The sequence below is a fragment of the Hyla sarda genome, chromosome 2, assembly GCF_029499605.1.
Source record: "Hyla sarda isolate aHylSar1 chromosome 2, aHylSar1.hap1, whole genome shotgun sequence".
NCBI classification, from domain to species: Eukaryota; Metazoa; Chordata; class Amphibia; order Anura; family Hylidae; genus Hyla; species Hyla sarda.
The window spans coordinates 500937120-500959737 of NC_079190.1; positions in this window are offsets into that span (position 1 = coordinate 500937120).

Here is a 22618-nt window from a genome sequence, read left to right on the forward strand (position 1 = left end):
TGTAATGCACGTTAATTTGGCAATAAGGCAAAGACGGTCAACAAACTGTTTTTAGGGTCTAAAATATTAGGAGTGGAAAATGAATATAGTAGTTAGTGCCCCATATAGTAGTTACACTCCCCCCTCCTCCTGTGCCTCCATATAGTAGACTCCCCACCCCTCCTCCTATGCCTCCATATAGTAGTTACACTCCCCCCTCCTCCTGTGCCTCCATATAGTAGACTCCCCACCCCTCCTCCTATGCCTCCATATAGTAGTTAGACTCCCCCCTCCTCCTGTGCCTCCATATAGTAGACTTCCCCCCCCCCCCCACTCCTGTGCCTCCATATAGTAGACTCCCCCCCCTCCTATGCCTCCATATAGTGGTTAGACTCCCCCCTCCTCCTGTGCCTCCATATAGTAGACTCCCCCCCCCCCCCCTCCTCCTGTGCCTCCATATAGTAGTTATACAGGGTGGGCCATTTATATGGATACACCTTAATAAAATGGGAACGGTTGGTGATATTAACTTCCGGTTTGTGGCACATTAGTATATGTGAGGGGGGAAACTTTTCAAGATGGGTGGTGACCATGGTGGCCATTTTGAAGTTGGCCATTTTGAATCCAACTTTTGTTCTTTCAGTAGGAAGAGGGTCATGTGACACATCAAACTTATTGGGAATTTCACAAGAAAAACAATGATGTGCTTGGTTTTAACGTAACTTTATTCTTTCATGAGTTATTTACAAGTTTCTGACCACTTTTAAAATGTGTTCAATGAGCTGCTCATTGTGTTGGATTGTCAATGCAACCCTCTTCTCTATATACTGCTATATACTACTATATACACCGCAGGAGAAATGCTAGCACAGGCTTCCAGTATCTGTATACACTGCTATATACTACTATATACACCGCAGGAGAAATGCTAGCACAGGCTTCCAGTATCTGTATACACTGCTATATACTACTATATACACCGCAGGAGAAATGCTAGCACAGGCTTCCAGTATCCGTATACACTGCTATATACTACTATATACACCGCAGGAGAAATGCTAGCACAGGCTTCCGGTATCTGTATACACTGCTATATACTACTATATAAACCGCAGGAGAAATGCTAGCACAGGCTTCCAGTGTCCGTATACTCTGCTATATACTACTATATACACCGCAGGAGAAATGCTAGCACAGGCTTCCAGTGTCCGTATACACTGCTATATACTACTATATACACCGCAGGAGAAATGCTAGCACAGGCTTCCAGTATCCGTATACACTGCTATATACTACTATATACACTGCAGGAGAAATGCTAGCACAGGCTTCCAGTATCCGTATACACTGCTATATACTACTATATACACCGCAGGAGAAATGCTAGCACAGGCTTCCAGTATCCATATACACTGCTATATACTACTACATACACCGCAGGAGAAATGCTAGCACAGGCTTCCAGTATCCGTATACACTGCTATATACTACTATATACACCGCAGGAGAAATGCTAGCACAGGCTTCCAGTATCCGTACACACTGCTATATACTACTATATACACCGCAGGAGAAATGCTAGCACAGGCTTCCAGTATCCATATACACTGCTATATACTACTATATACACCGCAGGAAAATGCTAGCACAGGCTTCCAGTATCTGTATACACTGCTATATACTACTATATAAACCGCAGGAGAAATGCTAGCACAGGCTTCCAGTGTCCGTATACACTGCTATATACTACTATATACACCGCAGGAGAAATGCTAGCACAGGCTTCCAGTATCCGTATACACTACTATATACACCGCAGGAGAAATGCTAGCACAGGCTTCCAGTATTCGTATACACTGCTATATACTACTATATACACCGCAGGAGAAATGCTAGCACAGGCTTCCAGTATCTGTATACACTGCTATATACTACTATATACACCGCAGGAGAAATGCTAGCACAGGCTTCCAGTATCCGTAGTTTCAGGTGCTGCACATCTCGTATCTTCACAGCATAGAAAATTGCCTTCAGATGACCCCAAAGATAAAAGTCTAAGGGGGTCAGATCGGGAGACCTTGGGGGCCATTCAACTGGCCCACGACGACCAATCCACTTTCCAGGAAACTGTTCATCTAGGAATGTTCGGACCTGACACCCATAATGTGGTGGTCACCATCTTGCTCAGGGAACGTGCAGCTTCAGTGCATAAAGAGGGAAACACGTCATCATGGAGCAATTTCACATATCCAGTGGCCTTGAGGTTTCCATTGATGAAGAATGGCCCCACTATCTTTGTACCCCATATACCACACCATACCATCAATGTTTGTGTTCCAACAGTCTTGGAGGGATCTATCCAATGTGGGTTAGTGTCAGACCAATAGCGGTGGTTTTGTTCGTTAACTTCACCATTCACATAAAAGTTTCCTCATCACTGAACAAAATCTTCTGCGTAAAATGAGGGTCCTGTTCCAATTTTTGTTTTGCCCATTCTGCAGCACCTGAATCTACGGATACTGTAAGCCTGTGCTAGCATTTCTCCTGCGGTGTGTATAGTAGTATATAGCAGTGTATGCGGATACTGGAAGCCTGTTCTAGCATTTCTCCTGCGGTGTATATAGTAGTATATAGCAGTGTATACGGATACTGGAAGCCTGTGCTAGCATTTCTCCTGCGGTGTATATAGTAGTATATAGCAGTGTATACGGATACTGGAAGCCTGTGCTAGCATTTCTCCTGCGGTGTATATAGTAGTATATAGCAGTGTATACGGATACTGGAAGCCTGTGCTAGCATTTCTCCTGCGGTGTATATAGTAGTATATAGCAGTGTATACAGATACTGGAAGCCTGTGCTAGCATTTCTCCTGCGGTTTATATAGTAGTTTATAGCAGTGTATACAGATACTGGAAGCCTGTGCTAGCATTTCTCCTGCGGTGTATATAGTAGTATATAGCAGTGTATACGGATACTGGAAGCCTGTGCTAGCATTTCTCCTGCGGTGTATATAGTAGTATATAGCAGTGTATACGGATACTGGAAGCCTGTGCTAGCATTTCTCCTGCGGTGTATATAGTAGTATATAGCAGTGTATGCGGATACTGGAAGCCTGTGCTAGCATTTCTCCTGCGGTGTATATAGCAGTATATAGCAGTGTATACAGATACTGGAAGCCTGTGCTAGCATTTCTCCTGCGGTGTATATAGTAGTATATAGCAGTGTATACAGATACTGGAGGCCTTTGCTAGCATTTCTCCTGCGGTGTATATAGTAGTATATAGCAGTGTATACGGATACTGGAAGCCTGTGCTAGCATTTCTCCTGCGGTGTATATAGTAGTATATAGCAGTGTATACAGATACTGGAGGCCTGTGCTAGCATTTCTCCTGCGGTGTATATAGTAGTATATAGCAGTGTATACGGATACTGGAAGCCTGTGCTAGCATTTCTCCTGCGGTGTATATAGTAGTATATAGCAGTGTATACAGATACTGGAGGCCTGTGCTAGCATTTCTCCTGCGGTGTATATAGTAGTATATAGCAGTGTATACGGATACTGGAAGCCTGTGCTAGCATTTCTCCTGCGGTGTATATAGTAGTATATAGCAGTGTATACGGATACTGGAAGCCTGTGCTAGCATTTCTCCTGCGGTGTATATAGTAGTATATAGCAGTGTATACGGATACTGGAGGCCTGTGCTAGCATTTCTCCTGCGGTGTATATAGTAGTATATAGCAGTGTATACGGATACTGGAGGCCTGTGCTAGCATTTCTCCTGCGGTGTATATAGTAGTATATAGCAGTGTATACAGATACCGGAAGCCTGTGCTAGCATTTCTCCTGCGGTGTATATAGTAGTATATAGCAGTGTATACGGATACTGGAGGCCTGTGCTAGCATTTCTCCTGCACAAGCACATCATTGTTTTTCTTGTGAAATTCCCAATAAGTTTGATGTGTCACATGACCCTCTTCCTATTGAAAAAACAAAAGTTGGATTCAAAATGGCCGACTTCAAAATGACGCCATTATCACCACCCATCTTGAAAAGTTTCCCCCTCACATATACTAATGTGCCACAAACAGGAATTTAATATCACCAACCATTCCCATTTTATTAAGGTGTATCCATAGAAATGCCCCCCCCTGTACTCCCCCCTCCTCCTGTGCCCCGTGACTTATAGATCTTCTCTGATCAGAGTTGTTCGCTTGACCTTTTCTTCACTTTGCAGCCTAGACCGCCAGTTTCTGGAGTAGAAGAGAGGAGTCATACCAGGTAGTTCTTGTAAATCAAAACTGGACCGATTTATTAAGTACAGGCGAGTAAATGCAGGATTACGCATTTTGGAGGTCATCGCCTCCTTCAGATCAGTGATAACAATATAGTAGAAGTGCATGGCATAAATACAGTAGTAAAGGGCGCCAAAAGCCTGAAGGCCGGAAGAAGTGATAATTAGTACAAAGCCACCGGTCGTTGCCTCTGAGCCCCCGTCTACCTCCTCCACCCCCTTCATTGATTTAGCGATGGACACTGTGAGTGCGGGATTTTCGTATTTACTGCCATTGATCTTACCTTCTTTATCCGTGCACCACTTATACCATCCTACACATTTTGTTTGAGTTGCGTCCATGTAATTTCTCCATTTATATTATATTAGTGAACTGCGTCTCCTTTGTTCCTTCCTTACTTGGATATTCACAGAAAGGCAGATACCGGAATTACAGGTTACATTCGGTTAGTTCATTGAGACCCCGGGGAACCAAGGCACCCAAGGCGTGGATCCAATAATTCTCTCTAGTCTCAATGTGTTGTACCTGTGTGAAAACCCTTTGCTGATTTGTTCAATGGGGGTTGCTTCGATAAGGCCAAAATCACCTGCATGGGACTCAGTCATGTGGCGGGATACGCTATGCAACAGAAATCCACCCATCGCGTTGCTCCGATGCTTGTTGATGCGTTCCCTGAAACACTGAATGGTCCTCCCAACATACTGAAGTCCGCAGGGTCTTTGAAGTAGATAATTACGTATTGTGAACCACAGTTAAAGGGGTACTCCCCTGGAAAACTTTTTTTTTTTTAAATCAACTGGTGCCAGAAAGTTAAACAGATTTGTAAATTACTTCTATTTAAGAATCTTAATCCTTCCAGTACTTATCAGCTTCTATTTGCTCCACAGGAAGTTCTTTTCTTTTTGAATTTCCTTTCTGGCTGACCACAGTGCTCTCTGCTGACATCTCTGTTCATTATAGGAACTGTCCAGAATAGGAGCAAATCCCCATAGCAAACCTATGCTGCTCCAGACAGTTCCTAAAATGGACAGAGGTGTCAGCAGAGAGCACTGGGGCCAGACTGAAAAGGAAATTCGAATAGAAAATAACTTCATGTGGAGCAAATAGAAGCTTTTAAGTACTAGAAGGGTGAGGATTTTTAAATAGAAGTAATTTACAAATCTGTTTAACTTTCTGGTACCAGTTGATTTAAAAAAAAAAAAAAATTCCCGGAGAGTACCCCTTTAACCCCTCAAGGACGCAGGACGTAAATGTACGTCCTGGTGAGGTGGTACTTAACGCACCAGGACGTACATTTACGTCCTAAGCATAACCGCGGGCATCGGAGCGATGCCCGTGTCATGCGCGGCTGATCCCGGCTGCTGATCGCAGCCAGGGACCCGCCGGCAATGGCCGACGCCCGCGATCTCGCGGGCGTCCGCCATTAACCCCTCAGGTGCCGGGATCAATACAGATCCCGGCATCTGCGGCAGTTCGCGATTTAAATGAACGATCGGATCGCCCGCAGCGCTGCTGCGGGGATCCGATCATTCATAACGCCGCACGGAGGTCCCCTCTCCTTCCTCCGTGCGGCTCCCGGCGTCTCCTGCTCTGGTCTGTGATCGAGCAGACCAGAACAGAAGATGACCGATAATACTGATCTGTTCTATGTCCTATACATAGAACAGATCAGTATTAGCAATCATGGTATTGCTATGAATAGTCCCCTATGGGGACTATTCAAGTGTAAAAAAAAATGTAAAAGTAAAAGTAAAAAAAAAGTGAAAAATCCCCTCCCCCAATAAAAAAGTAAAACGTCCGTTTTTTCCTATTTTACCCCCAAAAAGCGTAAAAAATTTTTTTTATAGACATATTTGGTATCGCCGCGTGCGTAAGTGTCCGAACTATTAAAATAAAATGTTAATGATCCCGTACGGTGAACGGCGTGAACGAAAAAAAATAAAAAAAGTCCAAAATTCCTACTTTTTTAATACATTTTATTAAAAAAAAAATTATAAAAAATTTATTAAAAGTTTTTTATATGCAAATGTGAAAAAAAGCGGATATACTAAAATGTCTGAGAGGAGAGAAGTCATTAGAATGTTCAGAATGTAGGAAATGTGTCCGGTGCACATTGTAGGACCTGATGTGTCAGGACGTCTTCTAAGTTATAGTGTCTCTGGAAGGTTCTTCTCCTGTCTGATGGTCAGATAGGACATGGAGATGACCAATCTGTGCACGAGTCCTATTAATTCCATTGGATGTGTGTAGGAAACCCGCTGGACGTCACATGCTCGCCTCAGTAACTGTACTGCCCAGCAGGGACTTGTGTCCTTCCACCCCCAATCTGAAGATCAGGGGGGAGATCACCATTATAGGGACACTAGAAATGCCCGGCTACAATACTGAAAACCATTACTGCTATTTCCACATCCAACTGGGTTTGGACTAAATGGACTGTATCCCAAAGTTCTTCTATGTGAGAATAAAGTATGAAGACTTCTCTTTGTTTCTTCTATTCTTTTTGTATCTGGAGAATTCAGACATTATTCTTTATACAGAACAGAAGAGACATCATGTGGGACATGACTTTTCTGAACATGAGATTTTTTGAGACAAAATAAACCTCTGCCTGACTATCCTCACACATACTGCTCCCTAGTGGTCAGTGGGTAGCTCTGTTGTTCTGCAGCGCTGGGGTCCTTGGTGCACAGAGTTTGTGTGTTATTTATGTCCAAGGAACTATATAATATATACATCTGTTTTATTGAAAAAGCATTTTTGGCTTTTTATGTTTATTTTTTTTTTAATTGTGTAAAGTCAGGGAACCCTGTGCATGTAGAAAAGACCAAATTATGGTTGGTGGAGACCCTGGGACTAAAACAATGTCAATTATATTATAAAAATAAACTATGTTCATCTGCATCTTTTAGTTGTTATAGGACTATAACCCCCACCGTGTGCCTTATAGTTGTAGTCCTGGAATACATACACAAGGTGGGTAACCATTTTGGAGCACAGGGTTAAGACCACTGTACGGCCCTTTTAGCAAAGCTTACTGAAATCAGCCAATGGTCCCAGGAAGGGGTGGGCCCACAAGTGTGTGGGTGGGGTTCCAGTTGCCCCGGGCTTAAACTACTAATAATTGTGTCACAAGTACATCTTAGAAGTACATAGTATGGTGACATGTAGTACTCACAGGCAAAGAGCTAACCTCTCTCTATATTACAGACCGGGACAGCACTGTCCTGTCACTGTAGATCATAATAATAATTATTATTATATAATAATCTGTACAGAGATTGTCATCACTCCCTTTGGTCCCTGTCCCCAATTGGGCTCACAATATAAACTCTAAACTGACCTATCACTGTGTTTTGGTGTTTGAGAGGAAACCAACACAAACTGGGGAGAACATACAAACTCCTTGTAGATGTTGTGCATGGTGGGATTTGACCCCAGAATTCCAGCTCTACAAAGCAACAGTGCCTCCCGTAAAGTAGTCATCAGCCTCTGGTCTCCGCCATATCATGCTGTCCTTACTGCTGCCACTTCTACTGGGCTCTAATGTTCGCTCCCACTAAAAAGTAAAAAAAATGAAATCAACTGTTACGGCACTACACCATTTGTTCCCACCACTGACACCTATTGTTATTGCCAGTCACCACTTGTTTGCAACTTTAAGTCATTCTGGGAGACCCAGAGAAGAGCCAGAGCTACTAGAACTATCCTGCGCCCCATCTGTTACCTATCCCCAGGGGTCCGTAGTCTGCTGGTTCCTGATAGATGCTTGGTACCTTGCGGTTATTGGTAACTTTTAAAGCACTGGATCGTGTACGTAGATCCAAAGGCTTTATCATCGATTCATCGTTTGTACAACAACACATAGAACATCAAATATTCTAGATTTGGTGGGAAATTTTACAGCATTTCTGTAGGGGCATCTAAAGTGAAGAATTTGTACCAAATTGTGTGGATTTCCTAGTGCAGATTTTGAAAATAGACAACAAAAAAAAGGAATTTTTAAAATCTGAAATTCCGATCTTTCCTACAGATCCGCGGGCAATCGTCACCAAAATTCTCAACAATAAATTTCTTTGCAGATTTACTACAGTTTTAACTGCCCCATTTATGTCACTGGGGAAAATCTGCAACAAAAGGAAACCTTTCTACAACATAAACTGACATAGTGAGGATTGAAAATGTACATTACAGGTTAAAGGGGTACTCCGCTGCCTAGTGCTTATTTCACCAACTTTTTACCTCTTACTTGATGACTTCACATAACACCCCTGTACTGTATGCGCCTTATCCATTAGCGTTGTCGTTCCCTGAGTTGGCGTTCTGTCTGGCTCACGTTGTTGCTTATTTCCTGTTGTTCGGTCCGTGAAAACTACCATTCCCCTAAAACTTTGCGGCCTGATATTTTTCCTTGGTATTCCACCCATTCTTTTTTTTGTTCACGCCTATGTGCATGCCCCTTTTTTTTTATTTCCGCCCACAGGCGTCCCAGCTTCCGCCCCTTGTTTCTTCTTTCCACACCCATTATGTTCTATCGTTCGGTAGAGAAATGTGCGCCTGCGCATCCCTACGCTGACAGCGTAGTGCTAACGTAGCATACGTTAGCAGCATAGCCATGCGCATGTGCAGTTCTCCTTCCAGTTCAGGGCTTACTTTCCTAGCGTACACCTGCGCATGCCCAGTTGTCCTTACAGCTCAGGGTTACGCTACTAACGTAAGCCCTTATCTGTAAGAACTTCTGCAAATGCGCAGGGCTACGCTACTGACGTAGCCGACGTTAGCACTACGCTGTAAGCATTCACAAAATGACCAGACATGCACACTACGCGCCGAAGACGACTCTCAAAATATAAATGACGCATGCGCCTGGCGCAAAGGACAATTGGAACAGGCTAGAATGTTGACACAAGGGGCAGCAAAGAAAGTGAAAAATGTCATTCCCACACAATTTCAAAGAATGAATATTCAAGAAGTGGGCCGGCTTTACTACGGACACGGGAGGAGGGAAATGCGGACATCAACGCCGACACTGCAGGGCGGGCTGACAACAACATGGCCACAAACGTTGTCAGCAGTCACGAAGCACCAAAAACTACACTACTTCCTGCACATAGGAACAGTAAGTATAATGGAAATAATATGAATTATTGACACAGCAAGCATATTAGAGAGTTAAACAACTTTACACAAAGGGCAAATGTATTGATAAAGTCATAGCAGCGGAGTACCCCTTTAATTTCTGTTTTTTCTATAATGTGTGTCAGATTTTTTTACAATGTCATCCACTGTACTACTCTGCTAAAACTTTGGGCGGCTCGGTTCTGCAGAACATAGTAAAATAACATCAGCTACATTTTCTGAAAGGAGAAGAAGGAGGGATCACATGACCTCAGGGAATCCCATTACGCCATTCAAACAGCGCTCCCAGTAAATAAATATTGGGGTATAGTCAAAGCCACTATAAAAGCCTATGCACATAGTTTTAGCAGCCATTTTATAGATAGCATGTATTAGGTGAAGATCTCTGTGAGGGAAACTGAGCAGTGCACAACACAAATATGATTAGGAGCCATATAAATAATAATTATAATAAAGCAGTGTTTTGCAAATGTTCTGTAAGTGCAAAACCTGTTTTCATAGGAAGTTAAGTGTGACAGTTCTTTTTTGTTTTTGTTTAAAACCAATTGTGAAAAAGCTGCACAGAGGGCTTTGTGTCACTTCTTTGCACTCTCTAGGATTCCAGTCCTGTTTCTATGCCCCAAAATGATAATACTTTTTCACAGCTTGAAAAAAGTAATTGTTCTTTATTTTCCAGTCACAAAACTGATGCTACTCCCAAAAGGGGATATTTTTTTGGACCACTTGGAAAAAAAAACATATTTTCTTTCAAAACCTCTGTGTGCATATAAAGAATAGCAGGCATTTTAAAAAGCAAATTGTTTTTATTTAACCTGTTAGTTACTACCGGATACCATATGTTTACCCATAGCCATACATCTTGCTGTTACTTAGAACTTAACTTTGCCCTAAAAACAGCTCAGAAGCCCTTAGATACCCTCCTATGTAACCTATCAGTGTTGTACAAGGCTGTGTTATACACACATTTTGGGGCTAATGGTGAGGGGTGAGGTACAGGTTCTGACAGAACCAGAACTTTTTGCCAGAGTTTGGAGAACCTACAGAACCATATTTTTGAAAACTTGGCTCATCTCTAGTCACCAGCGGAAGAGAGAGGCAATTTTTAGTAACTATTTCACAGGTTAAATTGGGAGACAGCACTTTGAAAGAGATATCCAAATAATGTGGTATTTGTTCACCCATCAAGTACAAAGATGTGACAAGTCGACATTACAACAAGGTCTTTATCAAGCATAGTTATAACAATGAACATTGTAGTTTATACAGAGACATCAATGACATCATATAGGGTAATGGTTCCCAACCTTTTTCAGCTTGGGCACCCCTCAAAACCTGCAAAGCAAACCTATTAGGCGTCAGACTTTTCCAGCATCAGCCTCCAGATTCCGCCACACATAACTTCTCCTACTTCCTAGATGTCTCCTACTAATGTCTCCTTCTCCTAGAGGAGTGTACATGGGTGACAGAGGAGTATACATGGGTAACAGAGGGGTGTTGTGGGTGTAGAGGAGTGTACATGGGTGACAGAGGAGTATACATGGGTAACAGAGGGGTGTTGTGGGTGTAGAGGAGTGTACATGGGTGACAGAGGAGTATACATGGGTAACAGAGGGGTGTTGTGGGTGTAGAGGAGTGTACATGGGTGACAGAGGAGTATACATGGGTAACAGAGGGGTGTTGTGGGTGTAGAGGAGTGTACATGGGTGACAGAGGAGTATACATGGGTAACAGAGGGGTGTTGTGGGTGTAGAGGAGTGTACATGGGTGACAGAGGAGTGTACATGAGCTGGTGCAGGGTCTGGGAGTGGAAATCCCAGATCCTGCAAGTGAAAAGATGGATGCAGCTATTGGCGCCTCAGGATGATCCGTTCAATTCTCGAATGACAAGGATAGGCATATGGTGGTAATATCCTTTTCTTTATTCAGTAAGAAGACTACGTGTTTCGCGAAAGGTCCCTCGCTTCATCAGGTCATATACATGGACATACATTAATTCTATTTATACATACATTAATTTTTTTTAAATGCGGGAAGAAGAGTATGTCACTGTGACGTATTTCCGATACTGGAAATGATATACCAGAAAGAGGAAATGTAAACAATGTAAAAAATGAATAAAGAAGATATTTTTGCAGGAATAACAACAAATTATTAATCATGCCTAATTGCTATATATACTAGAATGTGCGTGGTGTGTTGGAGAATATGTTCTAGTGGCACATTTGATGTATTTGTGTGATGTCACATGATGGGTCCGCCGCCTGATGCGGTGAATCATGGTGTTATAAAATTTGCCGGCTTTGTGCGGAATGAGTGTTGTTGAATTTTTATTTGTTCATTTACAATCTCAGTTTAAATTTTTTATTATTTGGTTTGTTTGGCTGTTCTTTTGTCTTTATTTATTTCAGGAGCGTGATAGAACGTGTGAGCCAGGATGCTCATTGGTTGTACCGTTGTTTATGTTGAGCAGGGAACCTGATTGGAGATGGTTTGTTTATGTGGTTCACGTGGCTGGACGATGATTGGTTCGCTCAGAATGTGTCTGTTACGCCGAGCGGTCCGGGTCCCTGCTCCTCCCCGAAGCGCTCGCGGCGTTTCTCTCCCTGCAGCGCCCCGGTCAGACCCGCTGACCGGGAGCGCTGCACTGACATTGCAGGTGGGGATGCGATTCGCATAGCGGGACGCGCCCGCTCGCGAATCGCATCCCAAGTCACTCACCTGTCCCGGTCCCCGGCTGTCATGCTCTGGCACGCGCGGCTCCGCTCTCTAGGGCGCGCGCGCGCCAGCTCTCTGAGATTTAAAGGGCCAGTGCACCAATGATGGTGCCTGGCCCAATCACCCTAATTAGTTTCCACCTGCTCCCTGGCTATATGACCTCACTTCCCCTGCACTTCCTTGCCGGATCTTGTTGCCTTGTGCCTAGAGAAAGCTACTCTGTGTTTACCACTACTGTGTTCCTGACCTTCTGCTATCACCATTGACTACGAACCTTGCCGCCTGCCCCGACCTTCTGCTACGTCTGACCTTGCTCTTGTCTACTCCCTTGTACCGCGCTTATCTCAGCAGTCAGAGAGGTTGAGCCGTTGCCAGTGGATACGACCTGGTTGCTACCGCCGCTGCAAGACCATCCCACTTTGCGGCGTGCTCTGGTGAATACCAGTAGCAACTTAGAACCGGTCCACCGACACGGTCCACGCCAATCCCTCTCTGGCACAGAGGATCCACCTCCAGCCTGCCGAATCATGAAAGTAGATCCGGCCATGGATCCTGCTGAGGTCCCCCTGCCAGTTGTCGCTGACCTCACCATGGTGGTCGCCCAGCAATCCCGACAGATCGCCCATCTAAGTCACCAGCTGTCGCAAGTGTCCACCATGGTACAGCAACTTCAGTCGCAGCTACAGCAGCTGCAACAGCAGCCACCATCTCCTGCACCTCCTCCTCAGCGAGTGGCCGCTCCTAACCTCCGCTTGTCCCTGCCGGAGAAATTTGATGGGGACTCTAGACTCTGCTGTGGTTTCCTGTCACAATGTTCCCTACATTTGGAGATGTTGTCGGACCAATTTCCTACAGAACGGTCGAAGGTGGCTTTCGTGGTTAGTCTCCTGTCTGGGAAGGCTTTGTCTTGGGCCACACCGCTCTGGGACTGCGATGATCCTGTCACCGCCACTGTACACTCCTTCTTCTCTGAGGTTCGTAGTGTCTTCGAGGAACCAGCCCGAGCTTCTTCTGCCAAGACTGCCCTGCTGAACCTGGTCCAGGGTAATTCTTCAGTAGGCGAGTACGCCATCCGATTTTGTACTCTCGCTTCCGAATTATCTTGGAACAACGAGGCTCTCTGCGCGACCTTTAAAAAAGGCCTATCCAGCAACATCAAAGATGTGCTGGCCGCACGAGAGATTCCTGCCAACCTGCATGAACTTATCCATTTGGCCACCCGCATTGACATGCGTTTTTCTGAAGACACCAGGAACTCCGCCAGGAAAAAGTCCTTAATCCCTGGGCACCTCTCTCACGGTATCCCTTGCAATCTACCCCTGTGCATCCCGCCGAGGAGCCTATGCAAGTGGATCGGTCTCGCCTGACTCTTGAAGAGAGGTCTCGCCGTAGGGATAAAAATCTATGTCTGTACTGCGCTAGTACCGAACATTTCTTGGTGGATTGCCCTATTCGTCCTCCACGTCTGGAAAATGCACGCACGCAACCAGCTCACGTGGGTCTGGCGTCTCTGGGTACGGAGTTTGCTTCTCCATGTCTCACTGTGCCCGTACGGATTTCTCCTTCTGCCAACTCCTCCTTCTCTGCCGTGGCCGTCTTGGACTCTGGTTCTTCTGGAAATGTTATTCTGGCCTCTTTGCTTGATAGGTACTGCATCCCGGTGACCCGTCTCATCAAGCCGCTCTACATTTCTTCGGTCAACGCAGTCAAGTTGCACTGCACTGTGCGTTACCGCACAGAGCCCCTGCTTATGAACATTGGACCGCATCTCGAGAAAATTGAATTTTTGGTTTTGCCCAACTGCACCTCTGAAGTCCTCCTCGGTCTGCCATGGCTCCAGCATCATTCTCCCACTCTTGACTGGACCACCGGGGAGATCAAGAATTGGGGTCCTGCTTGCCTCAAAAAATGCCTCACTTCTGCTCCCAGCCCCGTCTGTTGAGCCTCAGTGTCTCCTCCTGTGCCTGATCTCCCCAAGGGCTATCAGGACTGTGCCGTGCCTCCTCATAGCCCCCGTCCTGGTGACACTCTGCCCCGTGCCAAGCCTCATCCTCTGCCTTCCCTCCCCATTCCCACTCCTTCTGAACTGTCTGCCATGCATGAGCATACCCAGGACTTCACTGTCCCCCAGAAGGAGACTCTACAATCGCTCCCAATGTCCTCGTCCTATGTGGAGCGACATCCCGTCAAAAAGAGGGGGAGACCTAAGGGGGGGGGGGTACTGTTACGCCGAGCGCTCCGGGTCCCTGCTCCTCCCCGAAGCGCTTGCGGCGTTTCTCTCCCTGCAGCGCCCCGGTCAGACCCGCTGACCGGGAGCGCTGCACTGACATTGCCAGCGGGGATGCGATTCGCATAGCGGGACGCGCCCGCTTGCGAATCGCATCCCAAGTCACTCACCTGTCCCGGTCCCCGGCTGTCATGCTCTTGCGTGCGGCTCCGCTCTCTAGGGCACGCGCGCGCCAGCTCTCTGAGATTTAAAGGGCCAGTGCACCAATGATGGTGCCTGGCCCAATCACCCTAATTAGTTTCCACCTGCTCCCTGGCTATATGACCTCACTTCCCCTGCACTTCCTTGCCGGATCTTGTTGCCTTGTGCCTAGAGAAAGCTACTCTGTGTTTACCACTACTGTGTTCCTGACCTTCTGCTATCACCATTGACTACGAACCTTGCCGCCTGCCCTGACCTTCTGCTACGTCTGACCTTGCTCTTGTCTACTCCCTTGTATCGCGCTTATCTCAGCAGTCAGAAAGGTTGAGCCGTTGCCAGTGGATACGACCTGGTTGCTACCGCCGCTGCAAGACCATCCCACTTTGCGGCGTGCTCTGGTGAATACCAGTAGCAACTTAGAACCGGTCCACCGACACGGTCCACGCCAATCCCTCTCTGGCACAGAGGATCCACCTCCAGCCTGCCGAATCGTGACAGTGTCTAAATAAGATCCGTTGGTTTCTTTTTGCAAGTCAAAGGCGTGTATTCTCCGGATTACAGGTATGTACGCTATGGATTTTTTCTTTTTTCTTTTTCTGAAAAGCTAGTATTTGGAGATTTAGAGAATTCTCATATTATGGTATTGTCTTAGGTTTCGTAGTATCAATTTCAGCTTCTGCAAAGCTAGTATTTGGAGTTTAAGATAATTCTCATATTTGTCTTAGGTTTCGTAGTATCAATTTCGGCTTGATGATCAGTATAATATCTTACATGGTGCTTTTAGAGTGTGATGATTCTCGCATTAGCGAGAGATGAGGGTCCATATATATACTTGGTTGTCAGATAAAAAATGAGTTCATATATATCCTTAGTTGTCAATAAATAGTAAATAGATAGTAAATAGTAATGAATGAATGGTAAATAGTAAATAAATAGGTATATGGAAAAATAGATTAAAAATATTGAATACATATATATATATATATATATATATATATATATAACTGCATGAACTATAAAATACGTGGATGCTATAAATAGTATAAGTGCTGTAGCAAGATGATAAAATGATGGAATGCCTGGATTTATAAAAGAACTGAAAACAGTGCAGATATTTCAGGAAGGGGAATTTTGATGGTGGTTAGCGGATAAGCTCAGTCACTTCATTGAGCCCCCTCGGGGTTAAAGTGCCAAGTCGGAAGATCCAGAACATCTCACGTTTTACAAGTTCTTCGAATCTATTTGAAAATTCTTCATTAATTTGGTCAATGGGGTAAATTTGAATTGGGTCTTTTTGTCCCGCATGTTTTTCCTGGCAACGACGGGAGACACTGTGTAAACGATATCCTTTTTTAATATTGCCCTATGATTGTTCAATCTATAGTATAGTTCTTGGGTTGTGCGGCCAAAATATTGTTGTCCGCATTTACACTCTATCACGTATATAACATATTTTGACCGACAATCCATATGATGTTTGATCATAAATGTTTCTTCTGTGCTATTGCTTTTATAGCTCTTTAGACCCGCTTTGATAGTATTACAGAGACATCTTTTATTGTTGCATTTGAACACACCATTCTCTTTTTTTCCCTCTTGTTCTTTTTTCTTCAAATGCTGTCTCAGCTTGCTTGGTGCTCGCATGGACTTTAGAGTGGGGGCTCTCCTAAAGGTGATGTTTGGAGCAGGGGGTAAGGTGGTTGCAAGTATTTGGTCCGCCTGTAGGATGTGCCAATGTTTTTTCAGAATGGCTTTAATGGAACTGTGTGCTACGTTATAAGTTGTAATAAAATTTAGGCGTGGGGGGTTCTTGCCGGAGCATACAGTATCCTTATCTCTTGGTTTCACTAGGCAATCTTCCTGAGTTAGACAGTTAGTTTTTTTGAAAGCTTCTTTTATTAGTAGTTTGGGGTACCCCTTTGGTACAAACCGCTGGGTAAGCTGTTTTGCCTGGTTATGGAATATTTCAGTTTTTGTGCAGTTCTTTCGTATCCTCTTAAACTGACTATATGGAATATTTGTCTTCCATTTTTTAAAATGTGCACTGTTAAAAGCAAGGTGACTATTTGAGTCAACCTGTTTAAAAAATGTGGCAGTGAGTATCTCTGATTCATCGTGAGAAATTTCCAGATCTAGATATTCTCTCTCTGGTATGATTGCAGGTGAGGGAAATACCCCACGGATTGTTATTAATTACTTCTACCAAGGTACATATGTGGTCTTGGGGTCCTCCCCAGATGAAAAAAAGGTCAGCAATGTACCTTTTATACATGATGACATGTTTTTTGTATAGTGTATGGGAGGTGATGAATAATTCTTCGAACCTCCCCATCATTAAATTTGCATACAACGGTGCCACCCACGTGCCCATCGCCGTACCCCGGGTCTGATGGTAGGTGGCACCGTCGTAGCTGAAATAATTATTTGTGAGGATTAACTTCATTAGAGTTACCCCCAGTCTAACCCCCCTGTCACCAATGTCCACCCCCAATTCACCCATCTGTCCCTTTGTCACCCCTGTCCACCCTCTTGTCCCCCCTGTCCACCCCTCTGACTCCCTGTTCACCCTCCCTACATTTTAAATGTATTAATTTTCCTGCATGTAGTTATGATTTTTTTTTCCCAAAAGTACGACAAAATCCAACCTATATAAGTATGGACCTACAGAATAAAGATAAAGTGTCCTTTTTACCGAAAAATTTACGGCGTAGAAACAGAAGCCCCCAAAATTTACAAAATTGTGTTTTTTCTTCAATTTTGTTGCACAATGATTTTTTTTTCTGTTTTGTCGTAGATTTTTGGGTAAAATGACTGATGTCATTACAAAGTGAAATTGGTGGCGCAAAAAATAAGCCATCATATGGATTTTTAGGTGCAAAAATTGAAAGGGTTGTGATTTTTAAAATGTAAGGAGGAAAAAACAAAAGTGCAAAAACAGAAAACCGCTTGGTCCTTAAGGGGTTAATGCACAGCTGTTTTCCTGTTGCACTAGTGTAGAGTTTATAATAGTTGTCTCTTAGTGTACTAGTAAAGTAAGACAACTATAATAAATTCTACACTTAAGTGCAACAGCAAAACAGCTGTGCAGTATAACAAAGGCCAACGCCTGGAATAGCAGCGGATATGTGAGGACTAGGATTATGGATACTCTGCTATTCCAGGCGTTGGCCTTTTTTGTGTTACTGAACAGATATTTTGCTGTTGCACCTTTAAGTGTAGAGTTTGTCTACTGTTATATGTTGCAGCTTAAAGGAACATTTAACAGTTGAAGTTGGAAGCATTTTTGTTAACTCTGAAAATGCATTAAAGCAGGATTGCACTTTATTTTATTTTTTTGTAAACAGCATACTGGAAGGAATAACTTTATTGATAAGGCACATGCCTCGGTATTTATGTTATACAGAATTGTATTTATTTGTGAAATCTAGTATCAAACCTCAGCTAAGCTTTGTCAAAAAGTATTAGATTTGTTAAAAAAAAAATCCTGCAAGCACAAGAGTTTGTTGCTTAAAGGGGTACTCCGGCGATGGTGTTTTTTTTTTTTTTTTTTGCATAGTTTAGTTTCTTTAGGGTCATTCCTATGCCTCTGGCTGCGTTTTTCTAGCTACTTTGCATTTATTGAAAATTTACCTTTTGTTTATGCAGGAAGTCTTGTAGTTCATTGCCTTTTCCATGTGCTGGTGACCACTTTTTTTCCCCCCTGTTGGCGGCCATGTTGCGTTCGTGACGTAAGGGTCTCCTTCCTCTGTTTTTTTGCTCATGAATATTCATGGCTCTGTTCGGTGGCTCTTGCCCAGGAACGCCCTTGCTGCAGTTTCTTGGTTGATTGGATGTACTTTGTCCAATCCTTGTTTAGAGAGTGCGGTCACGTGAACCCTGTTGTTCACGTGATCGCTGTTTTCACAGTGTAATGTTTGGTTGGCTGGCAGCCAATCAGAGCGACTTGGCACAGTCGGCCCCTTTCCCCACCCCCTGACGTGGCCGAGGGATGTGCAGGGACGGGGTGAATAGCTGTCATGGGCCCGTGGGGGGAATCATGATAGCGCTGTGGCTGATAGTTAAGCCCTTCCTGGGCATAGGGGCCGTGCGCACGGTCCCCATGGCGGGGAAGGGGTTTAATAGTCAGCCGCTGTTTCCCCCATGGCATCAGATCAATGCAACAGCAACAACACAGCTAGCAAGTTGGTCTACCCAGCATGTGAGTATCACAATGCCGCCCACATAAACATCACACAAGGGCTGAACCAACTAGGGGAAAAAAAAGGGGGCTGAATTCTACATACAAACAGTGGCATGAGTACAGAAAAAAAACTGCCCATAAGGGCGTACCTTCTGGAGAAGCATCAGCCCTAAAAAAAAAAATTAAAAAAAAGCCGACGCAAGATCTCATGGGAACTGTAGTTCCCACACACCAAAAGACAGGAAGACAGAAAGGTAAACAAAAGGCTAACTATAGAAAAACAAAAAAAACTGCAGCAGCAAGGACAGCAGATATAGCAAATATTACAGGTTAGCAGACTGCTCTACGACATGTGGAACAGTGAAAATGACAAATACACCGCCAGAGTACCCCTTTAACCTCTTAAGGACTCAGGGCGTACCTGTACGGCCGATCCCCGTGTTTAAAACGGGGTCACAACGTGACCCCGCATCACACCGGGTCGGTCCCGGCTGCTGTTCATAGCCAGGACCCTGGGACGATCGTTGTGCCGTGCGCTAATAACCCTTCAGACGCGGCGATCAAAGTTGACCTCCGCGTCTGAAAGTGAAAGTAAATGCTTCCCGGCAGCTCAGTCGGGCTGATCGGGACATCGCGGTAAAATCACGATGTCCCGATCAGCTAGGATGCGAGTGGAGGTCCCCTTACCATGCTCTGTCGCGTCCAATCGGAGTTTGATTGCTCCAAGCCTGAGCTACAGGCTTGTACCAATCGAGCCCCTAGAACGCTGATCCATGCAAAGCTATGGCTTTGCAGGGATCAGGGTAAAAGATCAGTGTGTGCAGTGTTATTGGTCCCTATGGGAGCTATAGCACTGCAAAAAAAAGTGAAAGGGTCCTTTAACCTTTTCCCTAATAAAAGTTTGAATCAACCCCCCTTCCCATAAAAAAAACTGGGTAAATAAAAATAAACAGATGTGTTATTGCCACATGCACAAATGCCCGAACTATAAAACTATATTGTTAATTAAACCGCACGGTCAATGGTGTACGCGCAAAAAAATTCCAAAGTCCAAAATTGCGTATTTTTGGTCACTTTTTAAATCATAAAAAAAGGAATAAAAAGCAATCAAAAAGTCCGATCAATGGTACCAATAAAAACTTCAGAACACGGCGCAAAAATGAGCCCTCATACTGCCCCATACGTGGAAAAATAAAAAAAAGTTATAGAGGTCAGAAGATGACAATTTTAAATGTATACATTTTCCTGCATGTAGTTATGATTTTTTTCAGAAGTACGACAAAATCAAACCTATATAAGTAGGGAATCATTTTAACCGTATGGACCTACAGAATAAAGATAAGGTGTCATTTTTCCAAAAAAATGCACTGCGTAGAAACGGAAGCCCCCAAAATGTTTTCTTCGATTTTGTTTCACAATGATTTTTTTTTCCGTTTCACTGTAGATTTTTTGGAAAAATGACTGTCGTCATTGCAAAGTAGAATTGGTGGTGCAAAAAATAAGCCCTTATATGAAATTTTATGTGCAAAATTGAAAGCGTTATTGTTTTTAGAAGATGATGAGGAAAAAATGAAAATGCAAAAACGGAAAAACGCTGAGTCCGTAAGGGGTTAAACACTTGTTTGACTTTGTAAATCCTCATTGTTCTTAAGAAAAAATAAATGTATTTAATACAGTAAATCTTTGTTTGAATGTTGTATTGATGTGTAGATTAAGTTTTCCCAAGCTTTTAATAGGGAATATCGCGATATATCGCGATATATCATCACCTAGACAGTATCGCGATATATCGGGATATATCGAATCGTCACACTTGTATCGCGATACGTATTGTATTGCCAAATTCTTGGCGATTCACACCTCTAGTCCCATAGCACTTCTGGGTGTGACATCTGATGCAAATACCCAGACCGGGGGTCACTTAGAAGGGTATGTGTCACGAGGTGTGTACACCACTCGGCATAGGTAAGTCTCTATTAGGACAGAATCACATGCACAAACACAAGTATCCAGGGCTACTAGGTCAACTGGTGGTCACAGACAACCAAAGAAATCAAAATAAATAAAATCATATTATCTCCACCTTCTAAGAATACACCTAGACTAGACAAGTATATAAGCATAACAAAGTAGCAAATAATGTTTCCACGGCTTCGGGTCGAGTCCACAGATCTGGAAGAAAAGGAAGAAGTGGGGATTTTTTGTTTGGACAATATCCTCGGTCATGCTGTGAGGACCGGCACCATTGGGTCTAGTCCTTTCCACAGTGTGCGATCCATTCCCTGCCTTTTCTGTATTTTACAGGTTACTTGCCCGCACCACATTCTCAGAATAGTTCCCTCTGTTGGCCAACTGTGGGAAAATATGAAAAATGTTCAATTTTTCCTGACAAAAGAAAACAATTAAAATATTTCAAAAAATGTATTTAAAAAAAAAACTAAAAAATTTGATTTCATTTTTAAATTTAAAAAAGATGACATGTTCCCTTTGAAAAGTTCTACAGAGAAGAAAAAGGAATTTTATGAAGGAATTGTAGCAAGCATTTTCTTGTAATATTGCTGATGTAGAAGACAGTGAGTGGAATCCCCACTGATCTGATATTATAGATCAATCCTCAGTACACAATCATATGGAGCTGATGGGTTGTTGGGGCGTCTGCAATGTGAACTGGGATAAGGCGCTGGGCAAAGTAGATTCCTGTCAGTAACACTGCGTCAGGATTTGTCTATGAACAGAACTGAAGGCGAATGCAGGACCAAAATTGTTAGAAAATCAATAGTGAATCAATCTATTTATCTATCTATCTATCTATCTATCTCATATCTATCTATCTATCTATCTATCTATTTATCTATCATCTCATATGCTCTGGCGGAGTCTCTCTGAAGCTTTGGCTGAGTCTCTCTGGCTGAGTCTCTCTGAAGCTTTGGTTTGTATTCTAAAGTGTGGTATTCTTAAGTGTGAACCTCTGAGAAGTTTTATACGCAGAAGTTTAAAAAGCAGGAGTTGTAAGCAGGACCCACTGTAACTGTAAGTATTACACTCCCTTGATAACAGTAGTTTTTCTTAATAGTTAATAACAGCTGTTTGTCACCAAGGATATGGACAGCAGGATTGGAGGTTTTCTTCAGTGCACACCCACAGACTTTGGCAGGACCACCATGATCAAACATTGGATTCTCAGTGGAGACAATCCTCCTATTAAAGAGAAACATCGCCCCGTGGCTCCTGGGATGTATCAGACCATAAAGAAAATGCTCATGGAGATGAAAGAGGCCGATGTCATCCAGTAAAGCCAGAGACCTTGGGCTGCACCTTTGGTCCTGGTGAAGAAGAAAGATGGAACTATCCGCTTTTGTGTGGATTACCGGAAATTGAACAATATAACTCATAAGGATGCCTATCCTCTCCCTCGCATCGAAGAATCCTTGACTGCGTTGGGGTCTGTCGCCTACTTTTCCACACTGGATCTGACGAGCAGCTACTGGCAGGTGCCAATGGCAGAAGAGGATAGAGAGAAGACCGCATTTGTTACCCCAATGGGTCTCTTCAAGTTCAAAAATATGCCCTTTGGACTGTACAATGCACCAGCTACTTTCCAACGCCTAATGGAGCGATGCTTGGGGCATCTTAACTTCCAGACTGTTCTGCTGTATTTAGATGACGTCATTGTCTATTCTCAAACATATCAGGAACACCTGGATCACCTGAAAGAAGTTTTCCAAGTTCTTATCTGACATGGACTCAAGGTGAAACCTTCCAAATGTAATTTGCTGAAGCCACAAGTGCACTACCTAGGACATGTCGTCAGTGCTCAAGGAGTCCAGCCTGATCCAGACAAAGCGAGTGCTGTGAAAGAATAGCCCACACCCAGGACGGTGCGA